The following is a 22,645-nucleotide window of genomic DNA, read 5'->3' as shown; positions in this document are numbered from 1 at the left end:
TGTCCGGTCTGTCTGCCCTCTGTGTGTCAGTGTCCAGTCTGTCCGTCCTCTGTGTGTCAGTGTCCAGTCTGTCTGTCCTCTGTGTGTCAGTGTCGGGTCTGTCCGTTCTCTGTGTGTCAGTGTCCGGTCTGTCTGTCCTCTGTGTGTCAGTGTCGGGTCTGTCCGTTCTCTGTGTGTCAGTGTCCGGTCTGTCCGTCCTCTGTGTGTCAGTGTCCGGTCTGTCCGTCCTCTGTGTGTCAGTGTCCAGTCTGTCCGTCCTCTGTGTGTCAGTGTCCGGTCTGTCCGTCCTCTGTGTGTCAGTGTCCGGTCTGTCCGTCCTCTGTGTGTCAGTGTCCGGTCTGTCCGTCCTCTGTGTGTCAGTGTCCAGTCTGTCCGTTCTCTGTGTGTCAGTGTCCAGTCTGTCCGTCCTCTGTGTGTCAGTGTCCGGTCTGTCCGTCCTCTGTGTGTCAGTGTCGGGTCTGTACGCCCTCTGTGTGTCAGTGTCCAGTCTGTCCGTCCTCTGTGTGTCAGTGTCCAGTCTGTCCGTCCTCTGTGTGTCAGTGTCCAGTCTGTCTGTCCTCTGTGTGTCAGTGTCCAGTCTGTCCGTCCTCTGTGTGTCAGTGTCCAGTCTGTCTGTCCTCTGTGTGTCAGTGTCCAGTCTGTCCGTTCTCTGTGTGTCAGTGTCCAGTCTGTCCGTCCTCTGTGTGTCAGTGTCGGGTCTGTCCGTTCTCTGTGTGTCAGTGTCGGGTCTGTCCGTTCTCTGTGTGTCAGTGTCCAGTCTGTCCGTCCTCTGTGTGTCAGTGTCGGGTCTGTCCGTTCTCTGTGTGTCAGTGTCCAGTCTGTCCGTCCTCTGTGTGTCGGTGTCCAGTCTGTCCGCTCTCTGTGTGTCAGTGTCCAGTCTGTCCGTCCTCTGTGTGTCAGTGTCCAGTCTGTCCGTCCTCTGTGTGTCAGTGTCCAGTCTGTCCGTCCTCTGTGTGTCAGTGTCGGGTCTGTCCGCCCTCTGTGTGTCAGTGTCCAGTCTGTCCGTCCTCTGTGTGTCAGTGTCCGGTCTGTCCGTCCTCTGTGTGTCAGTGTCCGGTCTGTCCGTTCTCTGTGTGTCAGTGTCCGGTCTGTCCGTCCTCTGTGTGTCAGTGTCCGGTCTGTCCGTTCTCTGTGTGTCAGTGTCGGGTCTGTCCGTCCTCTGTGTGTCAGTGTCCGGTCTGTCCGTCCTCTGTGTGTCAGTGTCGGGTCTGTCCGTTCTCTGTGTGTCAGTGTCCGGTCTGTCCGTCCTCTGTGTGTCAGTGTCGGGTCTGTCCGTTCTCTGTGTGTCAGTGTCCGGTCTGTCTACCCTCTGTGTGTCAGTGTCCAGTCTGTCCGTCCTCTGTGTGTCAGTGTCGGGTCTGTCCGTTCTCTGTGTGTCAGTGTCCGGTCTGTCTGCCCTCTGTGTGTCAGTGTCCAGTCTGTCCGTCCTCTGTGTGTCAGTGTCCAGTCTGTCTGTCCTCTGTGTGTCAGTGTCGGGTCTGTCCGTTCTCTGTGTGTCAGTGTCCGGTCTGTCTGTCCTCTGTGTGTCAGTGTCGGGTCTGTCCGTTCTCTGTGTGTCAGTGTCCGGTCTGTCCGTCCTCTGTGTGTCAGTGTCCGGTCTGTCCGTCCTCTGTGTGTCAGTGTCCGGTCTGTCCGTCCTCTGTGTGTCAGTGTCCGGTCTGTCCGTCCTCTGTGTGTCAGTGTCCGGTCTGTCCGTCCTCTGTGTGTCAGTGTCCGGTCTGTCCGTCCTCTGTGTGTCAGTGTCCAGTCTGTCCGTTCTCTGTGTGTCAGTGTCCAGTCTGTCCGTCCTCTGTGTGTCAGTGTCCGGTCTGTCCGTCCTCTGTGTGTCAGTGTCGGGTCTGTCCGCCCTCTGTGTGTCAGTGTCCAGTCTGTCCGTCCTCTGTGTGTCAGTGTCCAGTCTGTCCGTCCTCTGTGTGTCAGTGTCCAGTCTGTCTGTCCTCTGTGTGTCAGTGTCCAGTCTGTCCGTCCTCTGTGTGTCAGTGTCCAGTCTGTCTGTCCTCTGTGTGTCAGTGTCCAGTCTGTCCGTTCTCTGTGTGTCAGTGTCCAGTCTGTCCGTCCTCTGTGTGTCAGTGTCGGGTCTGTCCGTCCTCTGTGTGTCAGTGTCGGGTCTGTCCGTTCTCTGTGTGTCAGTGTCGGGTCTGTCCGTTCTCTGTGTGTCAGTGTCCGGTCTGTCCGTCCTCTGTGTGTCAGTGTCGGGTCTGTCCGTTCTCTGTGTGTCAGTGTCCGGTCTGTCCGTCCTCTGTGTGTCAGTGTCGGGTCTGTCCGTCCTCTGTGTGTCAGTGTCCGGTCTGTCCGTCCTCTGTGTGTCAGTGTCCAGTCTGTCCGTTCTCTGTGTGTCAGTGTCCAGTCTGTCCGTCCTCTGTGTGTCAGTGTCCAGTCTGTCCGTTCTCTGTGTGTCAGTGTCCAGTCTGTCCGTCCTCTGTGTGTCAGTGTCCGGTCTGTCCGTCCTCTGTGTGTCAGTGTCGGGTCTGTCCATTCTCTGTGTGTCAGTGTCGGGTCTGTCCGTTCTCTGTGTGTCAGTGTCCAGTCTGTCCGTCCTCTGTGTGTCAGTGTCCGGTCTGTCCGTTCTCTGTGTGTCAGTGTCGGGTCTGTCCGTCCTCTGTGTGTCAGTGTCCGGTCTGTCCGTCCTCTGTGTGTCCGTGTCCGGTCTGTCCGTTCTCTGTGTGTCAGTGTCCGGTCTGTCCGTTCTCTGTGTGTCAGTGTCCGGTCTGTCCGTCCTCTGTGTGTCCGTGTCCGGTCTGTCCGTTCTCTGTGTGTCAGTGTCCGGTCTGTCCGTCCTCTGTGTGTCCGTGTCCGGTCTGTCCGTTCTCTGTGTGTCAGTGTCGGGTCTGTCCGTTCTCTGTGTGTCAGTGTCCGGTCTGTCCGTCCTCTGTGTGTCAGTGTCGGGTCTGTCCGTCCTCTGTGTGTCAGTGTCCAGTCTGTCCGTCCTCTGTGTGTCAGTGTTAAGTCTGTCCGTTCTCTGTGTGTCAGTGTCCAGTCTGTCTGTCCTCTGTGTGTCAGTGTCCGGTCTGTCCGTCCTCTGTGTGTCAGTGTCGGGTCTGTCCGTCCTCTGTGTGTCAGTGTCCAGTCTGTCCGTCCTCTGTGTGTCAGGGCCAAGTCTGTCCAATCTCTGTGTGTCAGTGTCCAGTCTGTCTGTCCTCTGTGTGTCAGTGTCGGGTCTGTCCGTCCTCTGTGTGTCAGTGTCCAGTCTGTCCGTTCTCTGTGTGTCAGTGTCGGGTCTGTCCGTCCTCTGTGTGTCAGTGTCCGGTCTGTCCGTTCTCTGTGTGTCAGTGTCGGGTCTGTCCGTCCTCTGTGTGTCAGTGTCCAGTCTGTCCATCCTCTGTGTGTCAGTGTCGGGTCTGTCCGTTCTCTGTGTGTCAGTGTCCAGTCTGCCCGTTCTCTGTGTGTCAGTGTCCGGTCTGTCCGTCCTCTGTGTGTCAGTGTCCGGTCTGTCCGTCCTCTGTGTGTCAGTGTCGGGTCTGTCCGTCCTCTGTGTGTCAGTGTCCGGTCTGTCCGTTCTCTGTGTGTCAGTGTCCGGTCTGTCCGTCCTCTGTGTGTCAGTGTCCGGTCTGTCCGTTCTCTGTGTGTCAGTGTCCGGTCTGTCCGTTCTCTGTGTGTCAGTGTCCAGTCTGTCCGTTCTCTGTGTGCCAGCGTTGGGGATGTCTGTCTGTAGCACCGTCAATATGACACGAGGCAGCTTGAGGTAATGGCAATTGAAGGCTTTATTAAGCAGAACTTTATCCCCAGCAGCGTGGTTACAGAATGCAACTGCTGAGGGAAATGGAGGGAAAAGCTGGGTTCTTATACCGGCATTTCTGGGTGGAGTCCAGTAGGTGGCAGATCCTATCAGGACCTGGCATTCCTCCACCAATAGCCTGTCGGCACGTGGTGTACCGTATTACCCCTAATACATACCACCACACTGTCCTCTGTGTGTCCGTCCTCTGTGTGTCCGTCCTCTGTGTGTCGGTGTCCAGTCTGTCCGCCCTCTGTGTGTCAGTGTCCAGTCTGTCCGTCCTCTGTGTGTCAGTGTCCAGTCTGTCCGTCCTCTGTGTGTCAGTGTCCAGTCTGTCCGTCCTCTGTGTGTCAGTGTCCAGTCTGTCCGTCCTCTGTGTGTCAGTGTCGGGTCTGTCCGCCCTCTGTGTGTCAGTGTCCAGTCTGTCCGTCCTCTGTGTGTCAGTGTCCAGTCTGTCTGTCCTCTGTGTGTCAGTGTCAGGTCTGTCCGTCCTCTGTGTGTCAGTGTCCGGTCTGTCCGTCCTCTGTGTGTCAGTGTCGGGTCTGTCCGTTCTCTGTGTGTCAGTGTCCAGTCTGTCTGTCCTCTGTGTGTCAGTGTCGGGTCTGTCCGTCCTCTGTGTGTCAGTGTCGGGTCTGTCCGTTCTCTGTGTGTCAGTGTCCGGTCTGTCTGCCCTCTGTGTGTCAGTGTCCAGTCTGTCCGTCCTCTGTTTGTCAGTGTCCAGTCTGTCCGTCCTCTGTGTGTCAGTGTCCAGTCTGTCTGTCCTCTGTGTGTCAGTGTCGGGTCTGCCCGTTCTCTGTGTGTCAGTGTCGGGTCTGTCCGTCCTCTGTGTGTCAGTGTCCAGTCTGTCCGTCCTCTGTGTGTCAGTGTCCGGTCTGTCCGTCCTCTGTGTGTCAGTGTCCGGTCTGTCCGTTCTCTGTGTGTCAGTGTCGGGTCTGTCCGCCCTCTGTGTGTCAGTGTCCGGTCTGTCCGTTCTCTGTGTGTCAGTGTCGGGTCTGTCCGTTCTCTGTGTGTCAGTGTCCGGTCTGTCCGTTCTCTGTGTGTCAGTGTCGGGTCTGTCCGTCCTCTGTGTGTCAGTGTCCAGTCTGTCCGTCCTCTGTGTGTCAGTGTCCAGTCTGTCCGTCCTCTGTGTGTCAGTGTCGGGTCTGTCCGTTCTCTGTGTGTCAGTGTCCAGTCTGTCCGTCCTCTGTGTGTCAGTGTCGGGTCTGTCCGTTCTCTGTGTGTCAGTGTCGGGTCTGTCCGTTCTCTGTGTGTCAGTGTCCGGTCTGTCCGTTCTCTGTGTGTCAGTGTCGGGTCTGTCCGTCCTCTGTGTGTCAGTGTCCAGTCTGTCCGTCCTCTGTGTGTCACTGTCCAGTCTGTCCGTCCTCTGTGTTCAGTGTCCGGTCTGTCCGTCCTCTGTGTGTCAGTGTCCGGTCTGTCTGTTCTCTTTGTGTCAGTGTCCGGTCTGTCCGTCCTCTGTGTGTCAGTGTCCGGTCTGTCCGTCCTCTGTGTGTCAGTGTCCGGTCTGTCCGTTCTCTGTGTGTCAGTGTCCAGTCTGTCCGTCCTCTGTGTGTCAGTGTCGGGTCTGTCCGTCCTCTGTGTGTCAGTGTCCGGTCTGTCCGTCCTCTGTGTGTCAGTGTCGGGTCTGTCCGTCCTCTGTGTGTCAGTGTCGGGTCTGTCCATCCTCTGTGTGTCAGTGCCGGGTCTGCCCGTTCTCTGTGTGTCAATGTCGGGTCTGTCCGTCCTCTGTGTGTCAGTGTCGGGTCTGTCCGTTCTCTGTGTGTCAGTGTCGGGTCTGTCCGTCCTCTGTGTGTCAGTGTCCAGTCTGTCCGTCCTCTGTGTGTCAGTGTCCGGTCTGTCCGTCCTCTGTGTGTCAGTGTCCAGTCTGTCCGTCCTCTGTGTGTCAGTGTCCGGTCTGTCCGTTCTCTGTGTGTCAGTGTCCGGTCTGTCCGTTCTCTGTGTGTCAGTGTCCAGTCTGTCCGTTCTCTGTGTGTCAGTGTCGGGTCTGTCCGTCCTCTGTGTGTCAGTGTCCGGTCTGTCCGTCCTCTGTGTGTCAGTGTCCAGTCTGTCCGTCCTCTGTGTGTCAGTGTCGGGTCTGTCCGTTCTCTGTGTGTCAGTGTCGGGTCTGTCCGTTCTCTGTGTGTCAGTGTCGGGTCTGTCCGTCCTCTGTGTGTCAGTGTCGGGTCTGTCCGTCCTCTGTGTGTCAGTGTCGGGTCTGTCCGTCCTCTGTGTGTCAGTGTCCGGTCTGTCCGTCCTCTGTGTGTCAGTGTCCAGTCTTTCCGTCCTCTGTGTGTCAGTGTCCAGTCTGTCCGTCCTCTGTGTGTCAGTGTCGGGTCTGTCCGTCCTCTGTGTGTCAGTGTCGGGTCTGTCCGTCCTCTGTGTGTCAGTGTCCAGTCTGTCCATCCTCTGTGTGTCAGTGTCCAGTCTGTCCATCCTCTGTGTGTCAGTGTCCGGTCTTTCCGTCCTCTGTGTGTCAGTGTCCAGTCTGTCCATCCTCTGTGTGTCAGTGTCCGGTCTTTCCGTCCTCTGTGTGTCAGTGTCGGGTCTGTCCGTCCTCTGTGTGTCAGTGTCCAGTCTGTCCGTCCTCTGTATGTCAGTGTCCGGTCTTTCCGTCCTCTGTGTGTCAGTGTCCGGTCTGTCCGTCCTCTGTGTGTCAGTGTCCAGTCTGTCCGTCCTCTGTGTGTCAGTGTCCGGTCTGTCCGTCCTCTGTGTGTCAGTGTCCGGTCTTTCCGTCCTCTGTGTGTCAGTGTCGGGTCTGTCCATCCTCTGTGTGTCAGTGTCCGGTCTTTCCGTCCTCTGTGTGTCAGTGTCGGGTCTGTCCGTCCTCTGTGTGTCAGTGTCCAGTCTGTCCGTCCTCTGTATGTCAGTGTCCGGTCTTTCCGTCCTCTGTGTGTCAGTGTCCGGTCTGTCCGTCCTCTGTGTGTCAGTGTCGGGTCTGTCTGTTCTCTGTGTGTCAGTGTCCAGTCTGTCCGTTCTCTGTGTGTCAGTGTCCAGTCTGTCCGTTCTCTGTGTGTCAGTGTCCGGTCTGTCCGTCCTCTGTGTGTCAGTGTCCGGTCTGTCCGTCCTCTGTGTGTCAGTGTCGGGTCTGTCCGTCCTCTGTGTGTCAGTGTCCAGTCTGTCCATCCTCTGTATGTCAGTGTCCGGTCTTTCCGTCCTCTGTGTGTCAGTGTCCAGTCTGTCCGTCCTCTGTGTGTCAGTGTCCGGTCTGTCCGTCCTCTGTGTGTCAGTGTCCAGTCGGTCCGTCCTCTGTGTGTCAGTGTCCAGTCTGTCCGTCCTCTGTGTGTCAGTGTCCAGTCTGTCCGTCCTCTGTGTGTCAGTGTCCAGTCTGTCCGTCCTCTGTGTGTCAGTGTCGGGTCTGTCCGGCCTCTATGTGTCAGTGTCCAGTCTGTCCGTCCTCTGTGTGTCAGTGTCCAGTCTGTCCGTCCTCTGTGTGTCAGTGTCGGGTCTGTCCGTTCTCTGTGTGTCAGTGTCGGGTCTGTCCGTCCTCTGTGTGTCAGTGTCCGGTCTGTCCGTCCTCTGTGTGTCAGTGTCCAGTCGGTCCGTTCTCTGTGTGTCAGTGTCCGGTCTGTCCGTCCTCTGTGTGTCAGTGTCCGGTCTGTCCGTCCTCTGAGTGTCAGTGTCCAGTCTGTCCGTTCTCTGTGTGTCAGTGTCCAGTCTGTCCGTTCTCTGTGTGTCAGTGTCCGGTCTGTCTGTCCTCTGTGTGTCAGTGTCCAGTCTGTCCGTCCTCTGTGTGTCAGTGTCCGGTCTGTCCGTCCTCTGTGTGTCAGTGTCGGGTCTGTCCGTCCTCTGTGTGTCAGTGTCCGGTCTGTCCGTCCTCTGTATGTCAGTGTCCGGTCTTTCCGTCCTCTGTGTGTCAGTGTCCGGTCTGTCCGTCCTCTGTGTGTCAGTGTCGGGTCTGTCCATCCTCTGTGTGTCAGTGTCCGGTCTTTCCGTCCTCTGTGTGTCAGTGTCGGGTCTGTCCATCCTCTGTGTGTCAGTGTCCGGTCTTTCCGTCCTCTGTGTGTCAGTGTCGGGTCTGTCCGTCCTCTGTGTGTCAGTGTCCAGTCTGTCCGTCCTCTGTATGTCAGTGTCCGGTCTTTCCGTCCTCTGTGTGTCAGTGTCCGGTCTGTCCGTCCTCTGTGTGTCAGTGTCGGGTCTGTCTGTTCTCTGTGTGTCAGTGTCCAGTCTGTCCGTTCTCTGTGTGTCAGTGTCCAGTCTGTCCGTTCTCTGTGTGTCAGTGTCCGGTCTGTCCGTCCTCTGTGTGTCAGTGTCCGGTCTGTCCGTCCTCTGTGTGTCAGTGTCGGGTCTGTCCGTCCTCTGTGTGTCAGTGTCCAGTCTGTCCATCCTCTGTATGTCAGTGTCCGGTCTTTCCGTCCTCTGTGTGTCAGTGTCCAGTCTGTCCGTCCTCTGTGTGTCAGTGTCCAGTCTGTCCGTTCTCTGTGTGTCAGTGTCCAGTCTGTCCGTCCTCTGTGTGTCAGTGTCCGGTCTGTCCGTCCTCTGTGTGTCAGTGTCCAGTCGGTCCGTCCTCTATGTGTCAGTGTCCAGTCTGTCCGTCCTCTGTGTGTCAGTGTCCGGTCTGTCCGTCCTCTGTGTGTCAGTGTCCAGTCGGTCCGTCCTCTGTGTGTCAGTGTCCAGTCTGTCCGTCCTCTGTGTGTCAGTGTCGGGTCTGTCCGCCCTCTGTGTGTCAGTGTCCGGTCTGTCCGTCCTCTGTGTGTCAGTGTCGGGTCTGTCCGTCCTCTGTGTGTCAGTGTCCGGTCTGTCCGTCCTCTGTGTGTCAGTGTCGGGTCTGTCCGTCCTCTGTGTGTCAGTGTCGGGTCTGTCCGTCCTCTGTGTGTCAGTGTCCAGTCTGTCCGTCCTCTGTGTGTCAGTGTCGGGTCTGTCCGTTCTCTGTGTGTCAGTGTCGGGTCTGTCCGTCCTCTGTGTGTCAGTGTCCGGTCTGTCCGTCCTCTGTGTGTCAGTGTCCGGTCTGTCCGTCCTCTGTGTGTCAGTGTCCAGTCGGTCCGTTCTCTGTGTGTCAGTGTCCAGTCTGTCCGTCCTCTGTGTGTCAGTGTCCAGTCTGTCCGTCCTCTGTGTGTCAGTGTCCGGTCTGTCTGTCCTCTGTGTGTCAGTGTCCGGTCTGTCCGTCCTCTGAGTGTCAGTGTCCAGTCTGTCCGTTCTCTGTGTGTCAGTGTCCGGTCTGTCTGTCCTCTGTGTGTCAGTGTCCAGTCTGTCCGTTCTCTGTGTGTCAGTGTCCGGTCTGTCTGTCCTCTGTGGGTCAGTGTCCAGTCTGTCCGTCCTCTGTGTGTCAGTGTCCGGTCTGTCCGTCCTCTGTGTGTCAGTGTCCAGTCGGTCCGTCCTCTGAGTGTCAGTGTCCAGTCGGTCCGTTCTCTGTGTGTCAGTGTCCGGTCTGTCCGTTCTCTGTGTGTCAGTGTCCGGTCTGTCTGTCCTCTGTGTGTCAGTGTCCAGTCTGTCCGTCCTCTGTGTGTCAGTGTCCGGTCTGTCCGTCCTCTGTGTGTCAGTGTCCGGTCTGTCCGTCCTCTGTGTGTCAGTGTCCGGTCTGTCCGTCCTCTATGTGTCAGTGTCCGGTCTGTCCGTCCTCTGTGTGTCAGTGTCCGGTCTGTCCGTCCTCTGTGTGTCAGTGTCCAGTCTGTCCGTCCTCTGTGTGTCAGTGTCCGGTCTGTCCGTCCTCTGTGTGTCAGTGTCCGGTCTGTCCGTCCTCTGTGTGTCAGTGTCCGGTCTGTCCGTCCTCTATGTGTCAGTGTCCGGTCTGTCCGTCCTCTGTGTGTCAGTGTCCGGTCTGTCCGTCCTCTGTGTGTCAGTGTCCGGTCTGTCCGTCCTCTGTGTGTCAGTGTCCAGTCTGTCTGTCCTCTGTGTGTCAGTGTCCGGTCTGTCCGTTCTCTGTGTGTCAGTGTCCAGTCCGTCCGTCCTCTGTGTGTCAGTGTCGGGTCTGTCCGTCCTCAGTGTGTCAGTGTCCAGTCTGTCCGTCCTCTGTGTGTCAGTGTCCGGTCTGTCCGTCCTCTGTGTGTCAGTGTCGGGTCTGTCCGTCCTCTGTGTGTCAGTGTCCAGTCTGTCCGTTCTCTGTGTGTCAGTGTCCAGTCTGTCCGTCCTCTGTGTGTCAGTGTCCGGTCTGTCCGTCCTCTGTGTGTCAGTGTCGGGTCTGTCCGTTCTCTGTGTGTCAGTGTCCGGTCTGTCCGTCCTCTGTGTGTCAGTGTCGGGTCTGTCCGTTCTCTGTGTGTCAGTGTCGGGTCTGTCCGTCCTCTGTGTGTCAGTGTCCAGTCTGTCTGTCCTCTGTGTGTCAGTGTCCGGTCTGTCCGCCCTCTGTGTGTCAGTGTCCAGTCTGTCCGTTCTCTGTGTGTCAGTGTCGGGTCTGTCCGTCCTCTGTGTGTCAGTGTCGGGTCTGTCCGTCCTCTGTGTGTCAGTGTCCAGTCTGTCCGTCCTCTGTGTGTCAGTGTCGGGTCTGTCCGTCCTCTGTGTGTCAGTGTCGGGTCTGTCCGTCCTCTGTGTGTCAGTGTCCAGTCTGTCCGTCCTCTGTGTGTCAGTGTCCAGTCTGTCCGTTCTCTGTGTGTCAGTGTCCGGTCTGTCCGTCCTCTGTGTGTCAGTGTCGGGTCTGTCTGTCCTCTGTGTGTCAGTGTCCAGTCTGTCCGTCCTCTGTGTGTCAGTGTCGGGTCTGCCCGTTCTCTGTGTGTCAGTGTCCGGTCTGTCTGTCCTCTGTGTGTCAGTGTCCAGTCTGTCCGTCCTCGGTGTGTCAGTGTCGGGTCTGTCCGTCCTCTGTGTGTCAGTGTCGGGTCTGTCCGTCCTCTGTGTGTCAGTGTCCGGTCTGTCTGTCCTCTGTGTGTCAGTGTCCAGTCTGTCCGTCCTCGGTGTGTCAGTGTCGGGTCTGTCTGTCCTCTGTGTGTCAGTGTCGGGTCTGTCCGTTCTCTGTGTGTCAGTGTCCAGTCTGTCCGTCCTCTGTGTGTCAGTGTCCGGTCTGTCCGTTCTCTGTGTGTCAGTGTCGGATCTGTCCGTCCTCTGTGTGTCAGTGTCGGGTCTGTCCGTCCTCTGTGTGTCAGTGTCCAGTCTGTCCGTCCTCTGTGTGTCAGTGTCCAGTCTGTCCGTTCTCTGTGTGTCAGTGTCGGGTCTGTCTGTTCTCTGTGTGTCAGTCTCCAGTCTGTCCGTCCTCTGTGTGTCAGTGTCCAGTCTGTCCGTCCTCTGTGTGTCAGTGTCCAGTCTGTCTGTCCTCTGTGTGTCAGTCTCCAGTCTGTCCGTCCTCTGTGTGTCAGTGCTCAGTCTGTCCGTCCTCTGTGTGTCAGTGTCCGGTCTGTCCGTCCTCTGTGTGTCAGTGTCGGGTCTGTCTGTTCTCTGTGTGTCAGTCTCCAGTCTGTCCGTCCTCTGTGTGTCAGTGATCAGTCTGTCCGTCCTCTGTGTGTCAGTGTCCAGTCTGTCTGTCCTCTGTGTGTCAGTGCTCAGTCTGTCCGTCCTCTGTGTGTCAGTGTCGGGTCTGTCCGTCCTCTGTGTGTCAGTGTCGGGTCTGCCCGTTCTCTGTGTGTCAGTGTCCAGTCTGTCTGTCCTCTGTGTGTCAGTGTCCAGTCTGTCCGTCCTCTGTGTGTCAGTGTCCAGTCTGTCTGTCCTCTGTGTGTCAGTGTCGGGTCTGTCCGTTCTCTGTGTGTCAGTGTCGGGTCTGTCCGTCCTCTGTGTGTCAGTGTCCAGTCTGTCCGTCCTCTGTGTGTCAGTGTCCGGTCTGTCCGTCCTCTGTGTGTCAGTGTCCGGTCTGTCCGTCCTCTGTGTGTCAGTGTCCAGTCTGTCTGTTCTCTGTGTGTCAGTGTCGGGTCTGTCCGTTCTCTGTGTGTCAGTCTCCAGTCTGTCCGCCCTCTGTGTGTCAGTGTCCGGTCTGTCCGTTCACTGTGTGTCAGTGTCCAGTCTGTCCGTTCTCTGTGTGTCAGTGTCGGGTCTGTCCGTTCTCTGTGTGTCAGTGTCCAGTCTGTCCGTCCTCTGGGTGTCAGTGTCCAGTCTGTCCGTCCTCTGTGTGTCAGTGTCCAGTCTGTCCGTTCTCTGTGTGTCAGTGTCGGGTCTGTCCGTCCTCTGTGTGTCAGTGTCCAGTCTGTCCGTTCTCTGTGTGTCAGTGTCGGGTCTGTCCGTCCTCTGTGTGTCAGTGTCCAGTCTGTCCGTCCTCTGTGTGTCAGTGTCCAGTCTGTCCGTCCTCTCTGTGTCAGTGTCGGGACTGTCCGTTCTCTGTGTGTCAGTGTCGGGTCTGTCCGTCCTCTGTGTGTCAGTGTCCAGTCTGTCCGTCCTCTCTGTGTCAGTGTCGGGACTGTCCGTTCTCTGTGTGTCAGTGTCCAGTCTGTCCGTCCTCTGTGTGTCAGTGTCCAGTCTGTCCGTCCTCTCTGTGTCAGTGTCGGGACTGTCCGTTCTCTGTGTGTCAGTGTCGGGTCTGTCCGTCCTCTGTGTGTCAGTGTCGGGTCTGTCCGCCCTCTGTGTGTCAGTGTCGGGTCTGTCCGTTCTCTGTGTGTCAGTGATCAGTCTGTCCGTTCTCTGTGTGTCAGTGTCGGGTCTGTCCGTTCTCTGTGTGTCAGTGATCAGTCTGTCCGTTCTCTGTGTGTCAGTCTCCAGTCTGTCCGCCCTCTGTGTGTCAGTGTCCGGTCTGTCCGTTCACTGTGTGTCAGTGTCCAGTCTGTCCGTTCTCTGTGTGTCAGTGTCGGGTCTGTCCGTTCTCTGTGTGTCAGTGTCCAGTCTGTCCGTCCTCTGGGTGTCAGTGTCCAGTCTGTCCGTCCTCTGTGTGTCAGTGTCCAGTCTGTCCGTTCTCTGTGTGTCAGTGTCGGGTCTGTCCGTCCTCTGTGTGTCAGTGTCCAGTCTGTCCGTTCTCTGTGTGTCAGTGTCGGGTCTGTCCGTCCTCTGTGTGTCAGTGTCCAGTCTGTCCGTCCTCTGTGTGTCAGTGTCCAGTCTGTCCGTCCTCTGTGTGTCAGTGTCCGGTCTGTCCGTCCTCTGTGTGTCAGTGTCCGGTCTGTCCGTCCTCTGTGTGTCAGTGTCGGGTCTGTCCGTCCTCTGTGTGTCAGTGTCGGGTCTGTCCGTCCTCTGTGTGTCAGTGTCGGGTCTGTCCGTCCTCTGTGTGTCAGCGTCGGGTCTGTCCGTCCTCTGTGTGTCAGTGTCCGGTCTGTCCGTCCTCTGTGTGTCAGTGTCGGGTCTGTCCGTCCTCTGTGTGTCAGTGTCGGGTCTGTCCGTCCTCTGTGTGTCAGCGTCGGGTCTGTCCGTCCTCTGTGTGTCAGTGTCGGGTCTGTCTGTCCTCTGTGTGTCAGTGTCGGGTCTGTCCGTCCTCTGTGTGTCAGTGTCCAGTCTGTCCGTCCTCTGTGTGTCAGTGTCCGGTCTGTCCGTCCTCTGTGTGTCAGTGTCCGGTCTGTCCGTCCTCTGTGTGTCAGTGTCCGGTCTGTCCGCCCTCTGTGTGTCAGTGTCGGGTCTGTCCGCCCTCTGTGTGTCAGTGTCGGGTCTGTCCGCCCTCAGTGTGTCAGTGTCCGGTCTGTCCGTCCTCTGTGTGTCAGTGTCGGGTCTGTCCGTCCTCTGTGTGTCAGTGTCGGGTCTGTCCGTCCTCTGTGTGTCAGTGTCGGGTCTGTCCGCCCTCTGTGTGTCAGTGTCAGGTCTGTCCGTCCTCTGTGTGTCAGCGTCGGGTCTGTCCGTCCTCTCTGTGTCAGTGTCCGGTCTGTCCGCCCTCTGTGTGTCAGTGTCGGGTCTGTCCGTCCTCTGTGTGTCAGTGTCGGGTCTGTCCGTCCTCTGTGTGTCAGTGTCCGGTCTGTCCGTCCTCTGTGTGTCAGTGTCCGGTCTGTCTGTCCTCTGTGTGTCAGTGTCCAGTCTGTCCGTCCTCTGTGTGTCAGTGTCCGGTCTGTCCGTCCTCTGTGTGTCAGTGTCGGGTCTGTCCGTCCTCTGTGTGTCAGTGTCCAGTCTGTCCGTCCTCTGTGTGTCAGTGTCGGGTCTGTCCGTCCTCTGTGTGTCAGTGTCCGGTCTGTCCGTCCTCTGTGTGTCAGTGTCCAGTCGGTCCGTTCTCTGTGTGTCAGTGTCCGGTCTGTCCGTCCTCTGTGTGTCAGTGTCCGGTCTGTCCGTCCTCTGAGTGTCAGTGTCCAGTCTGTCCGTTCTCTGTGTGTCAGTGTCCAGTCTGTCCGTTCTCTGTGTGTCAGTGTCCGGTCTGTCTGTCCTCTGTGTGTCAGTGTCCAGTCTGTCCGTCCTCTGTGTGTCAGTGTCCGGTCTGTCCGTCCTCTGTGTGTCAGTGTCGGGTCTGTCCGTCCTCTGTGTGTCAGTGTCCGGTCTGTCCGTCCTCTGTATGTCAGTGTCCGGTCTTTCCGTCCTCTGTGTGTCAGTGTCCGGTCTGTCCGTCCTCTGTGTGTCAGTGTCGGGTCTGTCCATCCTCTGTGTGTCAGTGTCCGGTCTTTCCGTCCTCTGTGTGTCAGTGTCGGGTCTGTCCATCCTCTGTGTGTCAGTGTCCGGTCTTTCCGTCCTCTGTGTGTCAGTGTCGGGTCTGTCCGTCCTCTGTGTGTCAGTGTCCAGTCTGTCCGTCCTCTGTATGTCAGTGTCCGGTCTTTCCGTCCTCTGTGTGTCAGTGTCCGGTCTGTCCGTTCTCTGTGTGTCAGTGTCGGGTCTGTCCGTCCTCTGTGTGTCAGTGTCCAGTCTGTCCGTCCTCTCTGTGTCAGTGTCGGGACTGTCCGTTCTCTGTGTGTCAGTGTCCAGTCTGTCCGTCCTCTGTGTGTCAGTGTCCAGTCTGTCCGTCCTCTCTGTGTCAGTGTCGGGACTGTCCGTTCTCTGTGTGTCAGTGTCGGGTCTGTCCGTCCTCTGTGTGTCAGTGTCGGGTCTGTCCGCCCTCTGTGTGTCAGTGTCGGGTCTGTCCGTTCTCTGTGTGTCAGTGATCAGTCTGTCCGTTCTCTGTGTGTCAGTGTCGGGTCTGTCCGTTCTCTGTGTGTCAGTGATCAGTCTGTCCGTTCTCTGTGTGTCAGTCTCCAGTCTGTCCGCCCTCTGTGTGTCAGTGTCCGGTCTGTCCGTTCACTGTGTGTCAGTGTCCAGTCTGTCCGTTCTCTGTGTGTCAGTGTCGGGTCTGTCCGTTCTCTGTGTGTCAGTGTCCAGTCTGTCCGTCCTCTGGGTGTCAGTGTCCAGTCTGTCCGTCCTCTGTGTGTCAGTGTCCAGTCTGTCCGTTCTCTGTGTGTCAGTGTCGGGTCTGTCCGTCCTCTGTGTGTCAGTGTCCAGTCTGTCCGTTCTCTGTGTGTCAGTGTCGGGTCTGTCCGTCCTCTGTGTGTCAGTGTCCAGTCTGTCCGTCCTCTGTGTGTCAGTGTCCAGTCTGTCCGTCCTCTGTGTGTCAGTGTCCGGTCTGTCCGTCCTCTGTGTGTCAGTGTCCGGTCTGTCCGTCCTCTGTGTGTCAGTGTCGGGTCTGTCCGTCCTCTGTGTGTCAGTGTCGGGTCTGTCCGTCCTCTGTGTGTCAGTGTCGGGTCTGTCCGTCCTCTGTGTGTCAGCGTCGGGTCTGTCCGTCCTCTGTGTGTCAGTGTCCGGTCTGTCCGTCCTCTGTGTGTCAGTGTCGGGTCTGTCCGTCCTCTGTGTGTCAGTGTCGGGTCTGTCCGTCCTCTGTGTGTCAGCGTCGGGTCTGTCCGTCCTCTGTGTGTCAGTGTCGGGTCTGTCTGTCCTCTGTGTGTCAGTGTCGGGTCTGTCCGTCCTCTGTGTGTCAGTGTCCAGTCTGTCCGTCCTCTGTGTGTCAGTGTCCGGTCTGTCCGTCCTCTGTGTGTCAGTGTCCGGTCTGTCCGTCCTCTGTGTGTCAGTGTCCGGTCTGTCCGCCCTCTGTGTGTCAGTGTCGGGTCTGTCCGCCCTCTGTGTGTCAGTGTCGGGTCTGTCCGCCCTCAGTGTGTCAGTGTCCGGTCTGTCCGTCCTCTGTGTGTCAGTGTCGGGTCTGTCCGTCCTCTGTGTGTCAGTGTCGGGTCTGTCCGTCCTCTGTGTGTCAGTGTCGGGTCTGTCCGCCCTCTGTGTGTCAGTGTCAGGTCTGTCCGTCCTCTGTGTGTCAGCGTCGGGTCTGTCCGTCCTCTCTGTGTCAGTGTCCGGTCTGTCCGCCCTCTGTGTGTCAGTGTCGGGTCTGTCCGTCCTCTGTGTGTCAGTGTCGGGTCTGTCCGTCCTCTGTGTGTCAGTGTCCGGTCTGTCCGTCCTCTGTGTGTCAGTGTCCGGTCTGTCTGTCCTCTGTGTGTCAGTGTCCAGTCTGTCCGTCCTCTGTGTGTCAGTGTCCGGTCTGTCCGTCCTCTGTGTGTCAGTGTCGGGTCTGTCCGTCCTCTGTGTGTCAGTGTCCAGTCTGTCCGTCCTCTGTGTGTCAGTGTCGGGTCTGTCCGTCCTCTGTGTGTCAGTGTCCGGTCTGTCCGTCCTCTGTGTGTCAGTGTCCAGTCGGTCCGTTCTCTGTGTGTCAGTGTCCGGTCTGTCCGTCCTCTGTGTGTCAGTGTCCGGTCTGTCCGTCCTCTGAGTGTCAGTGTCCAGTCTGTCCGTTCTCTGTGTGTCAGTGTCCAGTCTGTCCGTTCTCTGTGTGTCAGTGTCCGGTCTGTCTGTCCTCTGTGTGTCAGTGTCCAGTCTGTCCGTCCTCTGTGTGTCAGTGTCCGGTCTGTCCGTCCTCTGTGTGTCAGTGTCGGGTCTGTCCGTCCTCTGTGTGTCAGTGTCCGGTCTGTCCGTCCTCTGTATGTCAGTGTCCGGTCTTTCCGTCCTCTGTGTGTCAGTGTCCGGTCTGTCCGTCCTCTGTGTGTCAGTGTCGGGTCTGTCCATCCTCTGTGTGTCAGTGTCCGGTCTTTCCGTCCTCTGTGTGTCAGTGTCGGGTCTGTCCATCCTCTGTGTGTCAGTGTCCGGTCTTTCCGTCCTCTGTGTGTCAGTGTCGGGTCTGTCCGTCCTCTGTGTGTCAGTGTCCAGTCTGTCCGTCCTCTGTATGTCAGTGTCCGGTCTTTCCGTCCTCTGTGTGTCAGTGTCCGGTCTGTCCGTCCTCTGTGTGTCAGTGTCGGGTCTGTCTGTTCTCTGTGTGTCAGTGTCCAGTCTGTCCGTTCTCTGTGTGTCAGTGTCCAGTCTGTCCGTTCTCTGTGTGTCAGTGTCCGGTCTGTCCGTCCTCTGTGTGTCAGTGTCCGGTCTGTCCGTCCTCTGTGTGTCAGTGTCGGGTCTGTCCGTCCTCTGTGTGTCAGTGTCCAGTCTGTCCATCCTCTGTATGTCAGTGTCCGGTCTTTCCGTCCTCTGTGTGTCAGTGTCCAGTCTGTCCGTCCTCTGTGTGTCAGTGTCCAGTCTGTCCGTCCTCTGTGTGTCAGTGTCGGGTCTGTCCGTTCTCTGTGTGTCAGTGTCCAGTCTGTCCGTCCTCTGTGTGTCAGTGTCCGGTCTGTCCGTCCTCTGTGTGTCAGTGTCCAGTCGGTCCGTCCTCTATGTGTCAGTGTCCAGTCTGTCCGTCCTCTGTGTGTCAGTGTCCGGTCTGTCTGTCCTCTGTGTGTCAGTGTCCAGTCGGTCCGTCCTCTGTGTGTCAGTGTCCAGTCTGTCCGTCCTCTGTGTGTCAGTGTCGGGTCTGTCCGCCCTCTGTGTGTCAGTGTCCGGTCTGTCCGTCCTCTGTGTGTCAGTGTCGGGTCTGTCCGTCCTCTGTGTGTCAGTGTCGGGTCTGTCCGTCCTCTGTGTGTCAGTGTCGGGTCTGTCCGTCCTCTGTGTGTCAGTGTCCAGTCTGTCCGTCCTCTGTGTGTCAGTGTCGGGTCTGTCCGTTCTCTGTGTGTCAGTGTCGGGTCTGTCCGTCCTCTGTGTGTCAGTGTCCGGTCTGTCCGTCCTCTGTGTGTCAGTGTCCGGTCTGTCCGTCCTCTGTGTGTCAGTGTCCAGTCGGTCCGTTCTCTGTGTGTCAGTGTCCAGTCTGTCCGTCCTCTGTGTGTCAGTGTCCAGTCTGTCCGTCCTCTGTGTGTCAGTGTCCGGTCTGTCTGTCCTCTGTGTGTCAGTGTCCGGTCTGTCCGTCCTCTGAGTGTCAGTGTCCAGTCTGTCCGTTCTCTGTGTGTCAGTGTCCGGTCTGTCTGTCCTCTGTGTGTCAGTGTCCAGTCTGTCCGTTCTCTGTGTGTCAGTGTCCGGTCTGTCTGTCCTCTGTGGGTCAGTGTCCAGTCTGTCCGTCCTCTGTGTGTCAGTGTCCGGTCTGTCCGTCCTCTGTGTGTCAGTGTCCAGTCGGTCCGTCCTCTGAGTGTCAGTGTCCAGTCGGTCCGTTCTCTGTGTGTCAGTGTCCGGTCTGTCCGTTCTCTGTGTGTCAGTGTCCGGTCTGTCTGTCCTCTGTGTGTCAGTGTCCAGTCTGTCCGTCCTCTGTGTGTCAGTGTCCGGTCTGTCCGTCCTCTGTGTGTCAGTGTCCGGTCTGTCCGTCCTCTGTGTGTCAGTGTCCGGTCTGTCCGTCCTCTATGTGTCAGTGTCCGGTCTGTCCGTCCTCTGTGTGTCAGTGTCCGGTCTGTCCGTCCTCTGTGTGTCAGTGTCCAGTCTGTCCGTCCTCTGTGTGTCAGTGTCCGGTCTGTCCGTCCTCTGTGTGTCAGTGTCCGGTCTGTCCGTCCTCTGTGTGTCAGTGTCCGGTCTGTCCGTCCTCTGTGTGTCAGTGTCGGGTCTGTCCGTTCTCTGTGTGTCAGTGTCCGGTCTGTCCGTCCTCTGTGTGTCAGTGTCGGGTCTGTCCGTTCTCTGTGTGTCAGTGTCGGGTCTGTCCGTCCTCTGTGTGTCAGTGTCCAGTCTGTCTGTCCTCTGTGTGTCAGTGTCCGGTCTGTCCGCCCTCTGTGTGTCAGTGTCCAGTCTGTCCGTTCTCTGTGTGTCAGTGTCGGGTCTGTCCGTCCTCTGTGTGTCAGTGTCGGGTCTGTCCGTCCTCTGTGTGTCAGTGTCCAGTCTGTCCGTCCTCTGTGTGTCAGTGTCGGGTCTGTCCGTCCTCTGTGTGTCAGTGTCGGGTCTGTCCGTCCTCTGTGTGTCAGTGTCCAGTCTGTCCGTCCTCTGTGTGTCAGTGTCCAGTCTGTCCGTTCTCTGTGTGTCAGTGTCCGGTCTGTCCGTCCTCTGTGTGTCAGTGTCGGGTCTGTCTGTCCTCTGTGTGTCAGTGTCCAGTCTGTCCGTCCTCTGTGTGTCAGTGTCGGGTCTGCCCGTTCTCTGTGTGTCAGTGTCCGGTCTGTCTGTCCTCTGTGTGTCAGTGTCCAGTCTGTCCGTCCTCGGTGTGTCAGTGTCGGGTCTGTCCGTCCTCTGTGTGTCAGTGTCGGGTCTGTCCGTCCTCTGTGTGTCAGTGTCCGGTCTGTCTGTCCTCTGTGTGTCAGTGTCCAGTCTGTCCGTCCTCGGTGTGTCAGTGTCGGGTCTGTCTGTCCTCTGTGTGTCAGTGTCGGGTCTGTCCGTTCTCTGTGTGTCAGTGTCCAGTCTGTCCGTCCTCTGTGTGTCAGTGTCCGGTCTGTCCGTTCTCTGTGTGTCAGTGTCGGATCTGTCCGTCCTCTGTGTGTCAGTGTCGGGTCTGTCTGTTCTCTGTGTGTCAGTCTCCAGTCTGTCCGTCCTCTGTGTGTCAGTGTCCAGTCTGTCCGTCCTCTGTGTGTCAGTGTCCAGTCTGTCTGTCCTCTGTGTGTCAGTCTCCAGTCTGTCCGTCCTCTGTGTGTCAGTGCTCAGTCTGTCCGTCCTCTGTGTGTCAGTGTCCGGTCTGTCCGTCCTCTGTGTGTCAGTGTCGGGTCTGTCTGTTCTCTGTGTGTCAGTCTCCAGTCTGTCCGTCCTCTGTGTGTCAGTGATCAGTCTGTCCGTCCTCTGTGTGTCAGTGTCCAGTCTGTCTGTCCTCTGTGTGTCAGTGCTCAGTCTGTCCGTCCTCTGTGTGTCAGTGTCGGGTCTGTCCGTCCTCTGTGTGTCAGTGTCGGGTCTGCCCGTTCTCTGTGTGTCAGTGTCCAGTCTGTCTGTCCTCTGTGTGTCAGTGTCCAGTCTGTCCGTCCTCTGTGTGTCAGTGTCCAGTCTGTCTGTCCTCTGTGTGTCAGTGTCGGGTCTGTCCGTTCTCTGTGTGTCAGTGTCGGGTCTGTCCGTCCTCTGTGTGTCAGTGTCCAGTCTGTCCGTCCTCTGTGTGTCAGTGTCCGGTCTGTCCGTCCTCTGTGTGTCAGTGTCCGGTCTGTCCGTCCTCTGTGTGTCAGTGTCCAGTCTGTCTGTTCTCTGTGTGTCAGTGTCGGGTCTGTCCGTTCTCTGTGTGTCAGTCTCCAGTCTGTCCGTTCTCTGTGTGTCAGTGTCGGGTCTGTCCGTTCTCTGTGTGTCAGTGTCCAGTCTGTCCGTCCTCTGGGTGTCAGTGTCCAGTCTGTCCGTCCTCTGTGTGTCAGTGTCCAGTCTGTCCGTTCTCTGTGTGTCAGTGTCGGGTCTGTCCGTCCTCTGTGTGTCAGTGTCCAGTCTGTCCGTTCTCTGTGTGTCAGTGTCGGGTCTGTCCGTCCTCTGTGTGTCAGTGTCCAGTCTGTCCGTCCTCTGTGTGTCAGTGTCCAGTCTGTCCGTCCTCTCTGTGTCAGTGTCGGGACTGTCCGTTCTCTGTGTGTCAGTGTCGGGTCTGTCCGTCCTCTGTGTGTCAGTGTCCAGTCTGTCCGTCCTCTCTGTGTCAGTGTCGGGACTGTCCGTTCTCTGTGTGTCAGTGTCCAGTCTGTCCGTCCTCTGTGTGTCAGTGTCCAGTCTGTCCGTCCTCTCTGTGTCAGTGTCGGGACTGTCCGTTCTCTGTGTGTCAGTGTCGGGTCTGTCCGTCCTCTGTGTGTCAGTGTCGGGTCTGTCCGCCCTCTGTGTGTCAGTGTCGGGTCTGTCCGTTCTCTGTGTGTCAGTGATCAGTCTGTCCGTTCTCTGTGTGTCAGTGTCGGGTCTGTCCGTTCTCTGTGTGTCAGTGATCAGTCTGTCCGTTCTCTGTGTGTCAGTCTCCAGTCTGTCCGCCCTCTGTGTGTCAGTGTCCGGTCTGTCCGTTCACTGTGTGTCAGTGTCCAGTCTGTCCGTTCTCTGTGTGTCAGTGTCGGGTCTGTCCGTTCTCTGTGTGTCAGTGTCCAGTCTGTCCGTCCTCTGGGTGTCAGTGTCCAGTCTGTCCGTCCTCTGTGTGTCAGTGTCCAGTCTGTCCGTTCTCTGTGTGTCAGTGTCGGGTCTGTCCGTCCTCTGTGTGTCAGTGTCCAGTCTGTCCGTTCTCTGTGTGTCAGTGTCGGGTCTGTCCGTCCTCTGTGTGTCAGTGTCCAGTCTGTCCGTCCTCTGTGTGTCAGTGTCCAGTCTGTCCGTCCTCTGTGTGTCAGTGTCCGGTCTGTCCGTCCTCTGTGTGTCAGTGTCCGGTCTGTCCGTCCTCTGTGTGTCAGTGTCGGGTCTGTCCGTCCTCTGTGTGTCAGTGTCGGGTCTGTCCGTCCTCTGTGTGTCAGTGTCGGGTCTGTCCGTCCTCTGTGTGTCAGCGTCGGGTCTGTCCGTCCTCTGTGTGTCAGTGTCCGGTCTGTCCGTCCTCTGTGTGTCAGTGTCGGGTCTGTCCGTCCTCTGTGTGTCAGTGTCGGGTCTGTCCGTCCTCTGTGTGTCAGCGTCGGGTCTGTCCGTCCTCTGTGTGTCAGTGTCGGGTCTGTCTGTCCTCTGTGTGTCAGTGTCGGGTCTGTCCGTCCTCTGTGTGTCAGTGTCCAGTCTGTCCGTCCTCTGTGTGTCAGTGTCCGGTCTGTCCGTCCTCTGTGTGTCAGTGTCCGGTCTGTCCGTCCTCTGTGTGTCAGTGTCCGGTCTGTCCGCCCTCTGTGTGTCAGTGTCGGGTCTGTCCGCCCTCTGTGTGTCAGTGTCGGGTCTGTCCGCCCTCAGTGTGTCAGTGTCCGGTCTGTCCGTCCTCTGTGTGTCAGTGTCGGGTCTGTCCGTCCTCTGTGTGTCAGTGTCGGGTCTGTCCGCCCTCTGTGTGTCAGTGTCAGGTCTGTCCGTCCTCTGTGTGTCAGCGTCGGGTCTGTCCGTCCTCTCTGTGTCAGTGTCCGGTCTGTCCGCCCTCTGTGTGTCAGTGTCGGGTCTGTCCGTCCTCTGTGTGTCAGTGTCGGGTCTGTCCGTCCTCTGTGTGTCAGTGTCCGGTCTGTCCGTCCTCTGTGTGTCAGTGTCCGGTCTGTCTGTCCTCTGTGTGTCAGTGTCCAGTCTGTCTGTCCTCTGTGTGTCAGTGTCCAGTCTGTCCGTCCTCTGTGTGTCAGTGTCGGGTCTGTCCGTCCTCTGTGTGTCAGTGTCCGGTCTGTCCGTTCTCTGTGTGTCAGTGTCGGGTCTGTCCGTCCTCTGTGTGTCAGTGTCGGGTCTGTCCGTCCTCTGTGTGTCAGTGTCGGGTCTGTCCGTTCTCTGTGTGTCAGTGTCGGGTCTGTCCGTCCTCTGTGTGTCAGTGTCCAGTCTGTCCGTCCTCTGTGTGTCAGTGTCCGGTCTGTCCGTTCTCTGTGTGTCAGTGTCGGGTCTGTCCGTTCTCTGTGTGTCAGTGTCGGGTCTGTCCGTCCTCTGTGTGTCAGTGTCCAGTCTGTCCGTTCTCTGTGTGTCAGTGTCGGGTCTGTCCGTTCTCTGTGTGTCAGTGTCGGGTCTGTCCGTTCTCTGTGTGTCAGTGTCGGGTCTGTCCATCCTCTGTGTGTCAGTGTCGGGTCTGTCCGTCCTCTGTGTGTCAGTGTCGGGTCTGTCCGTCCTCTGTGTGTCAGTGTCCAGTCTGTCCGTTCTCTGTGTGTCAGTGTCCAGTCTGTCCGTCCTCTGTGTGTCCGTGTCCGGTCTGTCCGTCCTCTGTGTGTCAGTGTCGGGTCTGTCCGTTCTCTGTGTGTCAGTGTCGGGTCTGTCCGTCCTCTGTGTGTCAGTGTCCGGTCTGTCCGTTCTCTGTGTGTCAGTGTCCAGTCTGTCCGTCCTCTGTGTGTCAGTGTCCGGTCTGTCTGTCCTCTGTGTGTCAGTGTCGGGTCTGTCCGTCCTCTGTGTGTCAGTGTCCAGTCTGTCCGCCCTCTGTGTGTCAGTGTCGGGTCTGTCCGTCCTCTGTGTGTCAGTGTCCAGTCTGTCCGTTCTCTGTGTGTCAGTGTCCAGTCTGTCCGTTCTCTGTGTGTCAGTGTCCGGTCTGTCTGTCCTCTGTGTGTCAGTGTCCAG

This window comes from Scyliorhinus torazame, chromosome 5 (assembly GCF_047496885.1).
Source record: "Scyliorhinus torazame isolate Kashiwa2021f chromosome 5, sScyTor2.1, whole genome shotgun sequence".
Taxonomy (NCBI): domain Eukaryota; kingdom Metazoa; phylum Chordata; class Chondrichthyes; order Carcharhiniformes; family Scyliorhinidae; genus Scyliorhinus; species Scyliorhinus torazame.
Note: the sequence above shows the minus strand (reverse complement) of the source record.